General features: G+C 37.3%; 1 protein-coding gene across 3 annotated transcripts in view; it reads left to right on the top strand.

The window, feature by feature from the left end:
- The first annotated feature begins 6,925 nt into the window (after positions 1 to 6,925).
- Positions 6,926 to 14,161, top strand: part of LOC145663122 (uncharacterized) — a 38,831-nt gene continuing 31,595 nt past the window's right edge. Inside the window, exon 1 of one of the 3 annotated variants that reach the window (XM_081729408.1) lies at positions 6,926 to 7,038. The gene's annotated coding sequence lies outside the window, so the exon portion shown is untranslated. Of the gene's footprint in view, positions 7,220 to 14,161 lie in introns of all 3 variants that reach the window. The other 2 variants (XM_081729407.1, XM_081729409.1) reach the window with 2 other exon arrangements.

Raw genomic sequence — 14,161 nt, 5'->3', positions numbered from 1 at the left:
CTCCTTTATACCACAGTTTGTGTGCAAAGATTTATATATACATATATATGTGTGTGATATGTATAAAATCAGAGGGGGCTTTAGTTTTCCCCTGTATATCGTCATTTTTTCTTTCTCCTGGGGCAATGCACACCACGCATTGATCAAGATCAGAAATTAAAAATCGAAACTGTACTTCTCACGAGGGAACCTATCCAAGTGTAACTCTGACTTCGAGTCGAGACTATGGCCGTTGGATACCTTGTCCCAAAAGAATATAACACAAAAAGTGATACATCATCGATCACAACCGTTGCGGAGATATAAGCGTGAAAAGTTAGAAATTGAGATTCATACTATACACTACAAAGTCAGATTCCGGGACAGATTTTTCGGAAACGATGTAGTAAGAAAACTCAGCGAATACATATCAAATTAGTTTAGGGGGCACAGACGTGTTTTTCTGTTTTGTTATTGTCGAAACTTAACGGATTTAGAAGCGTGACCATAGATTTTCTGATGTAGGTTGTATTGACATTTTGACTAGTTGCACAGGGTTATCGTAGAGAGTTGAAATTTGTTCTATTTTCTTTTATTTAACAATAGCTTTCATACAATATCGTACTTGACCCCGGTTCCATTTGTAAATTTTGAGTTGGGCCCCACTTGGGACCCTGTGAGTACCCCGGGGACACAAATTTTTCATTCAAAAGGTGCTGTGCTCCCCACACTTATTTGATAGTATTCGCTTAGTTTCCTTACCCAATAGTTTCCGAAAAATCTGACCCGGAATCTGACTTTGTAATGTACAGTATGGAGCTCAATTTCTAACGTTTCACGCTTATATCTTCGCAACGGTTGCGCTCGAGGATGTATCACTTTTCGTGTTATGTTCTTTTGGGACAAGGTATCCAACGGCCATGGTCTCGACTCGAAGTCAGAGTTACACTTGGATAGGTTCCCTCGTCAGTACAAAAGCACAATCTCAACACAAAAAAAAAAAATCCTATACCTCGTAAAAGATCTGTGTGAAAACGTACTTTTTAATACGAACCATCCAAGACTGTGAAACTCCAGAATCTCCCCCCCCCCCCATAAAAGAATAGCTTTTAACACAATGGAGATGCCAAAGGCTGGAGGAAGTGAACCAAGGCCAAACAAGAAAAGAAGAAAAGAGTAAAGGAGCAATACTCCGGATCCCCTTGGCCTAACTAAAGGTTGAGCAGGGGAAGGAAAGAGAACCTTAAAAACACTATGCAAGCTAGTCTACTACGATAACATGCGCAACACCACGAAGCCAATCAAAAAATAGGGGGTCCAACTTGGAAAACCCGGAATACGGCTTATAAAACCAGATGTGAACTGGGTTGAATACGCCAAAGTACCAACCAAGTTCGAAACCAAACACACAAAATATACTAAAGAAACTGAAATTGATATAAACAAACGAGTCATTGAACACCACAGACAACTAGAACCAACAATTTAAAAAAGGAGGCAATTTACCCTAGAGGAACGCAAATCTCGTTTTAGCCCACATGATACAAAAAGAGGCAGTCCAGAAAAAAAAAAACAAGTAGCTCTGGACTTTCCAAAATAAATTATTCGAACCACAACAACAACAAAAGCGAACAACAGCCGAAAAGAACCAAACCACAGAAAGACGGAAACAAAAACACCCCACAAAGAAAACCAATAAGGGAATCGATAGAATACCTTACGAGTTTCTGAAGAACTTCCCAAAAATAAAACAAAAACAGCTTACACCAAAGGAACAAGGGTCTCTCCCAGGACCACCAAAACTTCGAAACAGAGCTAAAATTTTACATACCCTACCCAAGCAATACTGAAAAACCACCACCAACAAACCCAACGAAATAACGACGAAAAGAAAAAGGAAAAGAAGGGAAAGGAAAAATAAGCAGAACCAGAAAACAAACAAAAAATTAAAACAATCATTAACACGCAATCTCTCAAACAAAATTCCAACCTGTAACCAACTGAAAGTACTGGGAGAAGACTTTCCACTTCTTAACACACGAAACAATTCAGATTGTTCTGAAAAGGAACCCGAGAAACTCACACAGAAACTGAAACATAATTCTACCAAATAGCAATAAAAGACATAACAAACACTCCTCAAAGAATACTGACAGCTCGGAAAAGGAATCCCACAGACCTCCTATATACCACAGACACCAAAATTCTACAACCAAGCATGAAAAGCAAAAAGGAATAGCACTCGCAACAAACCATCACACCTCGAGACATGCTCGGCAAAAAAAAAAAAAAAAAAAAAAATGCGACGGAGAAATTCTGTAACCACCAACCTCATCACTAGACAGGAGAAGGCTGGATAGTCTTATATATATTATTACATTAGACTTGGTGGCAAAACATTTCTCCTGCGCAAACATACAACCACAGCGGGACCGGTTGTCGGTGTTAACTCAGACAGAAACGGGCCCTAAGAAACCTCTATACGAAAACAGAAATGAAGCCCATTGTGAAAATAATCCTAGGCACAAAACAAAGACTTGAAACAGAGAAACCTGTCAAAAATCATAGGTGTGTGGGGACTCAATATGGAAACAAACCAAACCCGATCAAACTACCGGGAATTAGCAAGATAAAAAACAATGCTGTCTCCTACAGACAAAAATACACTACAAGCCCACAAACAAACGAGAAACTCTGGAAGAGGACTCAGAAAAAAGGAAAAAGAAAAAACGGTAAAAATAAAAAAGGAAAAATAATAAAGAAAAGAAGGAGATCAGGGGAAGTAAATAGAAAAAGGAAAAATACCAAACGAAGGCTAAAAAGAAAACCATCCAACCAAGGAAACTGGAAACACAGAATGAATAAAAAATTGAAGCTAGAACCCATGAGGAAATCAAAAAACACAACCAAAACAGTCAAACATCCCAACCAGAAACCACAAAAGACAGATCGAAATCAAACCACACACACAAAAAAAGGCTTTAATGCAGACCGAAAGATCGAACCAAAAGATCAAACAAACAAGAATAAAAAGCAAGTGAAACAACAATTATACCAGAAGAAACATAAGACGAAACATAATAAAGAAAACGGAAAGAACAACAAAATAACGAAAGAACAGAAACAATAACCACATTTATAATGAAACAACCACACGTGTCCCGCCTGCACACTTCAATATAATGATTTTACAAAAAAGTTAAAGTTTTTTGGAAACGAATGATTGTTACTATAGAAACGGATAAGGTATTACTATTGAGCGTTTCAGAGAATTAACCCCACATATTTCACTGTCCAATATCTCCAATGGGCCTGGATTTAAAAATCTGAAATTTTGGGAATAGTTACTCCTTTAGTATACCATAACACACAACAAAGCGCATACTATGGTGAAGGTATGTTTTTGAGCGGAAGGGGGTTAAGATATTAAGGAATGATGTCATACTCTTGGAGGTGTTTTGTTCACAAATTCAATTCTGAATTCGTTGTTGGAACGTAAAATAAAGTAGGATGAATGGTTAGTCCAGTCACGGTTCTCAAGCTCGCTTCTTTCCTCTAGTTGTGACTCACTGTCTTATCACATCCACAGTAGTACTAGTGAACAATGCCGCTATCAGCAAAAGGCGAGAAAAGTCAAAACGTACACTTGACAAAAAGTCCGTAATTACTCATTGCTCTTTCTGCTTGCTGTATCAATGATATTTAATCATGTTTATTCTTGTTTTAACTGTCAAGTCATGCAAGAGACTGTTGTCCCTTCGTTTAATCTACATTTCGGCGAATGAGTGATCACTAACAGGGAAATGTAGATCAAACGAAAGGAGAACAGTCCCATCTACTTACTTCTTCCGAAAATGTCCAACAGCTTCTCACGAAACGGAAGTTATCAATGGAGGGAACTGGTAATGCCTGCTCGAAGACGAAAAGCATCAAGAAGCAAATATAAATAGGTCTGGGCCTTCAAGTGTTACCTATGCTACACGTGACGATCATAATGATTAAAATGGATCCGAGAAAAATGCTTATTATGTAAGGTGAAATATTACTCTAAAGAATCAGTGAGCAAAGAAGAATGGATACGCTGCTAACATTGTATACAGTGGTACCATGTGATATGTGTTGGACCTTATGGGATAAACACAGTTTGTATGTAACAAGTGCCTCTAGGTTACACGTTTCTTGATGACCTTTATTGTCTCGTACTTCAAAAGTTCAAGAAATTAGTGATAGGTTGTATAAAAAATAATTTTCATGCACTTTGCTTTCTCCAGCACAAGTTTTGATTTTTATCTTACTATACATTTAATTTTGATTGACAAGACTACTCTTTAATTTGATTTTGAACATAAATCTTATCGTGAGTTCATTTTTTTATTTTAAAAGTTAAATTTGAACTATAGTTTTCATTGAGGGTGCGGTGGCTCAGTGGTAGAGCGTTCACCTCCGGTGCTTGGGGTCCCTGGTTCAATCCCAGCTGGTGCCGTGTGGACTTTGTGGTGGACAAACACCGTGCTCCTGAGTTTTCTCGGGGTTCTCCCGTTTCCTCCCACTTTCTTCATTCCACCATTTCACTCATCTCTCATCATCACCGTCTCCTTTAGCCTAACCTGCATAACTGTGGGACGTAAAACTTAAAGATTTCATTTCACTTTTTATAGTTTTCATTATTGTTTATTCTTTTTATTTACTGAAAATTAATGTAGAAAATGTAAAACTATCTGAAGTTTCTTGTTGTTATTCTGTTATGAGTTCTCTTTTTTCTCGTTTGCTTTTACAAATGTTTATTTCAAAGAGAATAAGTCAAATAAACCATTCTAAGATGAATCTATACGTGTAAGGTATTATGTAACCAGTCTTCGACTGGGGGTATAGGGACCCAACAGGAGCCTCACAAAGTTTACTCGTGATAATGGGGCCCCAAGGTGGCTACCTGTTCTCTTTGTTTATGATACTACAATAACTTGTCAAATGACTAAACGAGGGTCCCAGCAGAACTTTATGGAAGTCAGTCTCATTTCGGCATAAATGGGATCTTAATACACATTTAGATAATATGATGCTGTGTCCCCATCCTTCATATTGTTGAAATATATTCTTACTAGGCCACAAACAAAGAACCCTAAACAGGACTTTATAATACTGTTAGTTTCATTCAAATAATGGGATCCCAAGGCTATATTCAACCCTAGGAGCTACCGAACTCTGGGAACGGAACAAACTATAATGAGTAACTATGCTTCAACACAGCAGACATTACTTTCTATGTTATACAATGGGCCCCGGCAGGGACAGCAGACATTGCTTTCTATATTATACAATGGGCCCCGGCAGAGACAGCAGACATTACTTTCTATGTTATACAATGGGCCCCGGCCGGGATTCCTGCCCCCCTGCCCTGACCAGTCCAAGCTGTATGTAACATATAAGAAAATTAATAGTCTTGTATTATTACAACGCTGAAGGAGTTTTAGCTTATCCTGAACACTCTTTATTAAAGAAATGTTTCACTTATTTTCTTTTACTATAATTTTTCTTTTTACAAATTATATAGAAGAGTGTATAATTTAAGAATATAAATTAACACTAATGTAATTAATGTAAACAATGTTGGTACAGCAAAATACCCAAAATAGCCCAGTGATTTTTGCTAGTCTCGAATTCTGCCATTTTTATTTGAAATTCGTTTCCTGAATTTCCATGATTTAACAGGTTCTTTATTCTTTAATATGTTGTACTATAATAATGTACATAGATTATGGCCTAATTATTTAAAGTTTGAAGTGCGTCGCTTTTTGGAAATTTTGAGTTTTCCCTTACTAAATTCAAGTAGCCCCGGTCTCCTCTAAAGTGTTAAAACAACACAAAATGACTACCATTTTAGCGTGTTACTTGTGTGTCAGTTCAACATCAAGCACATCGCCCTCCGAGCATATTAGAAATACCTCGTTACTGGCTGTCAGTATTTGCATTGTTTTTTAATGTTTGGCATGAGCAATTCTCTGCGCAATATATTTTACATTTATGGCAAGTAACTAATAACATTCTATGTTTCTTGTACCATTACAATAATAGTGTTGTAAACCTGTGGATCGTCTAACAATAGTTACAAGGATAGCATGCTTCCATCTGTTTTCTTTATCTATTACTCTTGTGGAAATGAAATGAAATCTTTTAAGTTGTACGTTCCACGTTATGCCGGCTAGGCTAAAGGAACAGCGATTATGAGAAATGAAATGGTGATATGAAGAAAGTGGAAGGAAACGGGGGAACTCCGAGAAAACCCACGACAAAGGTGTTTGTCCACCATAAAATTCGCTTGGCGAGAGCTGGGATCGAACCCGGGAATCCACGCACCAGGGGCGAACGCTCTACCACTGAGTCACCGCGACCCCTAATATGTTATTCTTGTTTCTTAGCACGTAAGAACAGAAAATGGCAGAACTGTTACCCATGTAACTGTTAAAAAACGATTCACATATTTCCTGAGTTTCCTGTGTGAGTATTTTCCTGAATGTGAGTGAAGTAAGTTCAATTACATTTTCATGTGAACACAATTTTATTTTTCCATTTGGGCCTATTACGAAGCATTATATTTAGATAGTATTCTCTTCTTTTTCAAATTTTGGCGCCCATTAGACTTGGCACCCCGGGCGGTGGCACGGCTCGATCCCCCTCACGCCGGCCCTGATTATTACTGAATTATAACTGCTATACCAGTTTTCGCCAGCGAAATCCTTTATTTTGCGTTGCGTTGACGTAAATCATGGTTCGGATTCTACCTTAAACTATAGCCTCATACAACCTCAATGCACACTACTCTTCAACATACAGACAATCATATAGCCTCAGTGCCAAAAAGGGACGCTAAACTTCGATAAACAAACTAACGTTTTAAAGAGCACATATTTTGTACTTCAGCTATTGCAGCAGGAATCAAAATGGCGCATTAGTAACTAGTAACATGTAGGTGCCCCTCACTCACTGATCAACACCAGCGGTACAAGACTGTTTGTCTGTGACCTAAGCTGTTTTCTGTCAATAATTCTCAATTCTCTTGAGGTGTCTAGTTGCTTTATGAAATAATTTATTAATTTAATCAGTAGCTGCATTAGCAAAAGTGATGCTTTAAAATGTGCTTTAGTTTTTGAGGTACCTATTTTCTAATACGTTGTCCGAATTCGTCTGAAATTTATATTACACAAAGGAAAGTGCAGAAATTCGGCTGCAGTTAAGCATAGCAGTAACTACTTCACTCTTTGTATAATGTTCTGTTTGTGATATAATTTGTATATGTTGGTCTCTAATTATGGTAGAAGATTAATACGCAATGATTAAGTGGTACATTTATAGAAAATAGTGGAATTAGGAAAACATTTGCGCTGGCTTTTTAGGTACAAAGTGCAAGGAATTCGTGAAGTACAAGAGCATATTTGTAATAGCCATATATTTGTTATTATTGATATAAAGAAATTGTTAAAACTATTTTTAATGAATATATTGTGTTTACTAATTACATAAAAACAGAGAGCTACCCGTAAATTGGTCGTAGTAAATTATGTATGTATTAAACCGGCACCGAGAACCAATATCAGATTTCAGTTTGATAAACATTTCTTATGTAAATTAAGAATCTTGATGTTATTATTTGGAAGAACGGTGATAAAATTGTTAATTCACAAAGGATAAAGGAACTTGCGTATGCAGGGATCATTGTAAGAGTAATATCTTTGATTACCGTGTAATCATCCTCAAGAGAACATTTGCGCACAGCATAAATATTTAACAGCTTTCATCCTCGTACTAATGTATGCTAAATCAACTCGAGTTTAAATATTGCCCATCCACAGACACTAACCCACTTTTCATACCTTCCATTCCCTGTTCTGGCTTCTACACTCCAGTGTTATACTGAGCAGTAGCACCTTTATAAGAGCTTTAGTAGTAATGTAGCGACACATCGAAAACATTTAGTCATTGTATGGTGGCATGCCGATTCTTAATGTATAGGATTGGTCTCTTTGAACAGGAAGTTCGTAGAGTTTGTTGATTTAATTTCGTAAATCTCACTGCAATTGTTACCCTCACATAAGCACGAACAATAGCACTGTTTTTTAAACCATGCGAATGTGCAAGGTATTACTCCTGTGTCGCCGGACCACACGAAAAAAAAATATTTAGTTTCTCCCTCAAAATACTAGATTGTGACCCTGGCTCACTTGATACTGATTATTGTTCGAAATATAGTTTGGACGTATGGCATAAAAACGAGCATAAAACACGAACCAACTCGTGCTAGGTAACCACTAAAAAGCACGAATGCTATCTATCTGAGTCAGGGCAGGAGCACAGCAGGAAGACCCGCAGCGAGGGGGTTCGTCCGTAGGGAGCAGACGCGTCAGCGACGGTGGATATACGCATAAAGGAGGATAGTGAAAAACACTTTATATGTCATAAAATGCATGGCTTATGTGTTGCGCAACCTTGGGATATATACGAAATGCCGTTCAAAAAAAGTATCAAAATGTACTAGATTAGGTTTGATTAGATGTTTATCTTTTCCACACTTACGGCAAGCTGTTCGCCTGTTTAGTAGACCATGCCTTTCACACAGTTTCAACAACTGACACTCCTTATTCTTGTATAACTCGATAAAACTCAAACAAGATACGTCATGATCTTGTCATTTACGCACTATTTCTACACTGCCTTTTCCATAAATTATAAGTGTACCTCTCCGCCAAATAGTCCCTTCCCCCTCCACATATAGTGCCGCTTACAGCATCAAAAACAACTAACAGCAGCAAGTATTTTCTTCAGCTATTCCCCTCATTTGACTTCCACTCACTCTTCCTCACAAACCAAAATAAATTCTCCAGTTCATCTGGTAATTTTTTTTAAAATTGGTCTGGCGATACAACAGGCAACCGATAAACAATCTTAGCATATCTTTAACAAATGTTCCTTTACGCACGTACCCACCTGGCTAACGTGCCTTTTCCATAGGACTCAGACCCCTGTCCTGGCCCTCCTTTACTCTTCGCTGATACAGATTAGATGCAATACCAGCTTGTAGTCTCCATGTAACATTCTCCATAGGTGTTTTTCGCTCAGTTGCACTGAGTATACCTCTATAAAGGTACATTGATGTCGCAAAAAAATTCTAAATAAGTCTTAATTCCCGTGTCTTCGCAAGGATACCAACTGGAGCGTGTAATGTAAAGTTACCCGATTTGTTGTGGTTACAGGTATGCTTGCAGAACAATTGAGCGTATTTTAACTTAACAGGGAATAAATAAATAAATAACGAAGAAAGCAAAGCATCACATAAAAATTAAAATTTTACAGGAGACACTAAATTTGCGTAATCTTTCGTACATGGTATCCACTTTAATTAACGTAGTCTACATGCACAAACTCAATCTACTCTGTTCTTCGTGCTGAACATTCCGCGTATGTTACAGTTTAAGCAAAAGGATCGTTTAAGTAGTATTGCGAACTGCGTACCACCTTTTTTTTAACAGCAGTTGTTTTAAATAAACACTTCTGACCAGAGTATATACACTTTATATTAAATACTAAATTACAGTGTAACGGTCTCGACATGAGTTAGTGTCTGATGAAGACAACGTTAAGTTGTCGAAACCAGTACATTGTAATTTAGTTTTTAATAATAAGTGTATATACTCTGGTCAGAAATGTTTATTTCTTTAGTGAGTTCCAGAGTCGTGATGGATAGAGTTGCAAGCAATTTTTTTCTATGTAATAGGGTGTGATACGTAGATATTTTCCGAAATACATATTTAAACCAAATTCAAATATTTACATTGTTACAGCATTTATTCTAATATTCTGATCCAGTCACCTGAATCGTCAGCAAATCTAATACTATATTTATATGTGCGTTTCCTTATTCATCTTATGTACCCTACGTCACTATGGTCGTAAAAGTACCTACATCAGATCAGTTTTTTATTATTATTATTATTATTATTATTATTATTATTTTGGGATACAGTAATGGCCTTATTTTGCAAATGGACACATGGACTGACAGGTGTAGTTTTATGTATATTTAGAAAAAAAAAAAAGTGTCGTTTTGTAGTTTTAAAGTATGTTAAGCTGACTTGAAAAAAATTAAAATGTGATATTGTGTTCGCAACACTGATTACCAGGTGTTGTTTAAAAATAAATTACGCTTTGCTTTTCCACATATGTACTTAGTGCACACTTTTACTACGCTTTTTTGGATCGCGGTGGCTTAGTGGTAGAGTACTCACCTCTGGTTCGTGGGGTCCTTGATGCCAAGTGGGCTTTGTGGTGGACAAACACCGTGTGCATGGGTTTTCTCAGGGTTATCCAGTTTCCTCCCACTTTATTTATTCCACCAGTTCATTCGTTTCTCATCATCATCATCTCCTTTAGCCTAGCCGGCATAATCGTTGGACGTAAAACAAGATGATTTCATTTACTACGCTTTTCCTGTTGCCACCTTAGTTTTATAAGACATGAACTAGATATCTGGACAGATGTTAATAATTACTTAAGAAAAAGAACATTTTTTTTTTCAACACTCACGTCCATGTTCCCTGAGGACAGATATTTGTAAGTAATCATGCTTTATTTCAAAGACTAATCGTTTCTCTTGTTCTGGCAACAACAAATTGCTAATTTTACATGTTTGTACCCTCTTTACATTTTTAATTAGTTAGCAATCCTTAAACACGGATACCTCCTGTTAAACTTACAGAAATACTTATAAACTTGAAAGAAAATTGATGTATAGAAATCAATAAAGTAGACTTACAGGTTCAACTTGCTATTTTATAAACTCAAGTTTTTATGTTTGCTTGCACTTCAATATATAACGGTGGTTCATGCTGTGGAAGACTATTATTTATTGGGGTGCAGCTAAAAATAATAATTTGTGTCTATGAACTAGCTAGTCGGACACATCGAAACCGTAAGTCTATTCTGTAGATTTCTTCGTGTTAATTTTCTTTCAAGTTTTTTCTTTCTTTTTTTTCTAAGTTTTTTTCTAATGAAAAACACATGTTTAAGGATTTTCAGTGAATTAAAAATTTAAGGTTTATTGCTATTATTATTATTATTAAATATTCTGCTTTTCGGCAGGTCCTGGGACTTTTTATTATTATTATTATTATTTGGGCCTTGAAATGTTCTGCCACGTTTCTCGATCTTCAGCTTCCTCTTTTAACTCCCAATATTTTCGTCTATTTTTCAAATCATCGATCAGTTGTGTTCTTCTTACCATTCCTCACTTTCCTTCCATCTTTCCCTCTATGGCAGTATGAAGGAGACAATTTCTTTGCAAGATGTGTCCAATCCAATTGGCCTTTCTACGAAGGATGCTGACCAGAAGTCTCCTCTTCTCTCCTGTCCGTTTTATCTTCTCCATTTTCCTCCAGTACCACATTTCGAAGCTCTCTAAAAGTTAATTTCGCATTTGTTTGCTACTAGATGAAGAAGATTGTTACCAATTAATCTTTGAAATATATAAGATTACCATTTACAAATTCCTGTTTTCAGAAAACGTGTAGTTGTTAAAAATATGAAAACTTTATAAATATATATTTGCTGATAGGTGGTATAGAATATACACATCAAATGAAGAAACAATAACGTACCTCTGTATCCGATTCCATTCTTATTATTCGTATATTATACTGGCATGCTCTGAGACCTTTCTCAACACCACGAACACTGCCTGCAAAAACCGAATATTGTATGGGGGCACGTTGGCTCAGTGATAAAGTGCTTAGCTCTGATGCTTGGGGTCCCTAGTTCGCTTCCCGGCGAAGTAAGTTTGTGATGAACAACATCGTGTTTGTATGTTTTCTCGGGGTACTCCCACATTCTCATTCCACCAATGCATCCAACACTTGCAGAGCTCCTTCGTGGCTAAGCGGTTAGCGTACGCGCCTTTGGCGTGGGAGACCCGGGTTCGATTCCCGGCGGGAGCTCATGTGGTTCGGATTCCACGTTAATCAGTAGGTCCACGTCTCATATAGCCTCGCTGCTGAACGGGACGCTAAACTAAAATCAAGTCAACTCAACGCATCCAACACTTGCTTTAGTCATCCAATCCCTTAGCTTAAAGGGCATAAACGTGGGACGTTAAACTCAAAGATTTCTCTAATATTTTACATAATCATTGTTGAAAGTTGTGGCCCTGGAAAACTGGAAAAGGAAAGTTCAACATTCCAATGCAATGGCACAAACCAAACAATCTTCTATTGTCATCTCTAGTACATTTTCGAACTTAAACTACCTACAGACGTGTTCAAATTATTAGACTCAACATTCAGTTTCTGAATATTTTACTGTTCTTACAGTATTACGTCAGAAAATACGTTCGAACTTTGTCTAAATTACTACTTTGTAACTCTGTCCTAATTTCTAGTGGGTGTGACCTGTGCTTTTCAATATCAATAAAACAAATGCGTGCGTGAGATTCAAATATAATTACTATAAAGTGTGTATACCCAAATTGGAAACAAAAAATGAAATGGAATATATACTAGAAAATTATCTCTCACACAAAGATTAGTGTTTCGTATAATATCCGTTATTCTTTATTAAGTCTTTTATTCTTTGTGGCGTGCTATGCACGAGTTTAGCACATTTTGCCTTCAATTCAGCATCACAATACCACAAATTGTTGAACTCGATCAGTTGATGTTTGGTTGTAATGTGCTTCTTTTCTAGCTTTTCCTTCATGAAGCTCCAAAGGTTTTCAATCAGTTCATACCAGGACTAGTGCCCGGCCACGGAAGAACACTAATTTCGTTGCCCTCGAAGAATTTTGTGACAGCTTTGGCTCTGTGGCATGGGCCTCCATCATGCATAAAGATGAATTGTACGTCATCAAACCAGCGTGCAGTCTGGGAAAGCAGTTCTTCTTGAAGAACTTGTAGTTATTGGTTGTGTTTCATTGTCCTCTCTACTATATACAGTCTTCCAGGCCCAAAGACAGAGATCACACCTCAGACCATGACTGAAGTAGGTTGCTTTACGGTTTATTAAAAACATTCCGACTTGAATTCCTCCCAGGTCGACGTCGCACATTTTGTGAACATTCATCAGACACGAAGACACATGATTCATCATTGAAACACACCATTCTCCACTCTCCAGCAGTTCAATATTCCAGGCCTCGTACCCATTCGAGGCGCATCTTTGCCATGATTGGAGTGGACTCTAATTTTAGTTTTCTTTCTTGACCGCGTGCTTTTATTCCCTCGGCATAAAGAATCCTTCGAACACTTTCAGGCCAAATGTTTGCGCCATACTCAGCCATTTTTATGCTTAAGTTTATTGGAAGTTGCACTTCTGTTTCCCAGAGCCAATTTTTTGATTTTGTGATACCTCTTAGCGATAGCTTTGGTGTTCGTCCACACTTCCAAACCCTATTTTGGCTCTTGTTCATTTCAACAGAAATTCTACTCAGATTTTTGTTCTGTTCCAATTCCACTAGCAATGTGTCGCTGTGTATACCTTATTTCTGCCAGAAGTTTTGTTAACTTCCAATTTACGCGGAGAAAGGTCAGAAAGGTCTTTTGCTTTTCCCATTATGCTGCAATTACAAGACTTCATAGAACAGAAGATTGATACACGAAGCACGTCACGATCATTTTAAACTGGCCCATTTGAACTGTTGAACGCATTGAATGTCGTTAACTTCTTACGACTGCAACCACAACACTTCAGGCTGTATCTTGTTGATAGGAACCACAATAGCTATATAGAACTGAAACACTACCTTCAGAATTCCCCCCCCCCCCTCACTAATGCCATCTGCTGTTCAATGGTGATATCACCACTTCAGCTGTACAGTAAACAAATGAAGGATCTCATATTGGTGGTTTAACCATTAAATTAAATGTTCTAGAACTTTGACATTAGGACTCCTACGTCAACTTTGCATTTTTCGAGCGTGAGTCTAATAATTTGAACACGTCTGTAAGTACTCTTCTGCGGTCCAACCCTAATCTATCCCACGTAAATAACTCAATTTTGTCGGAAATGGTGCTTACCATCATCTTCCTCGAGCCTTTTAATTTTAAGAAACGGAGAATCATCTTTTTAAAAAGACTAATGGTGGATCACTTGTCACTGGCACCTCTTCACTCTGAAAAATTTACATTTAATTTATTTTTCTTCC

The sequence above is a fragment of the Thermobia domestica genome, chromosome 10, assembly GCF_964235325.1.
Source record: "Thermobia domestica chromosome 10, izTheDome1.hap1.1, whole genome shotgun sequence".
Lineage (NCBI taxonomy): Eukaryota > Metazoa > Arthropoda > Insecta > Zygentoma > Lepismatidae > Thermobia > Thermobia domestica.
The sequence above is the reverse complement of the archived record's forward strand: the minus strand, read 5'-3'. Positions and strand labels throughout refer to the sequence as shown.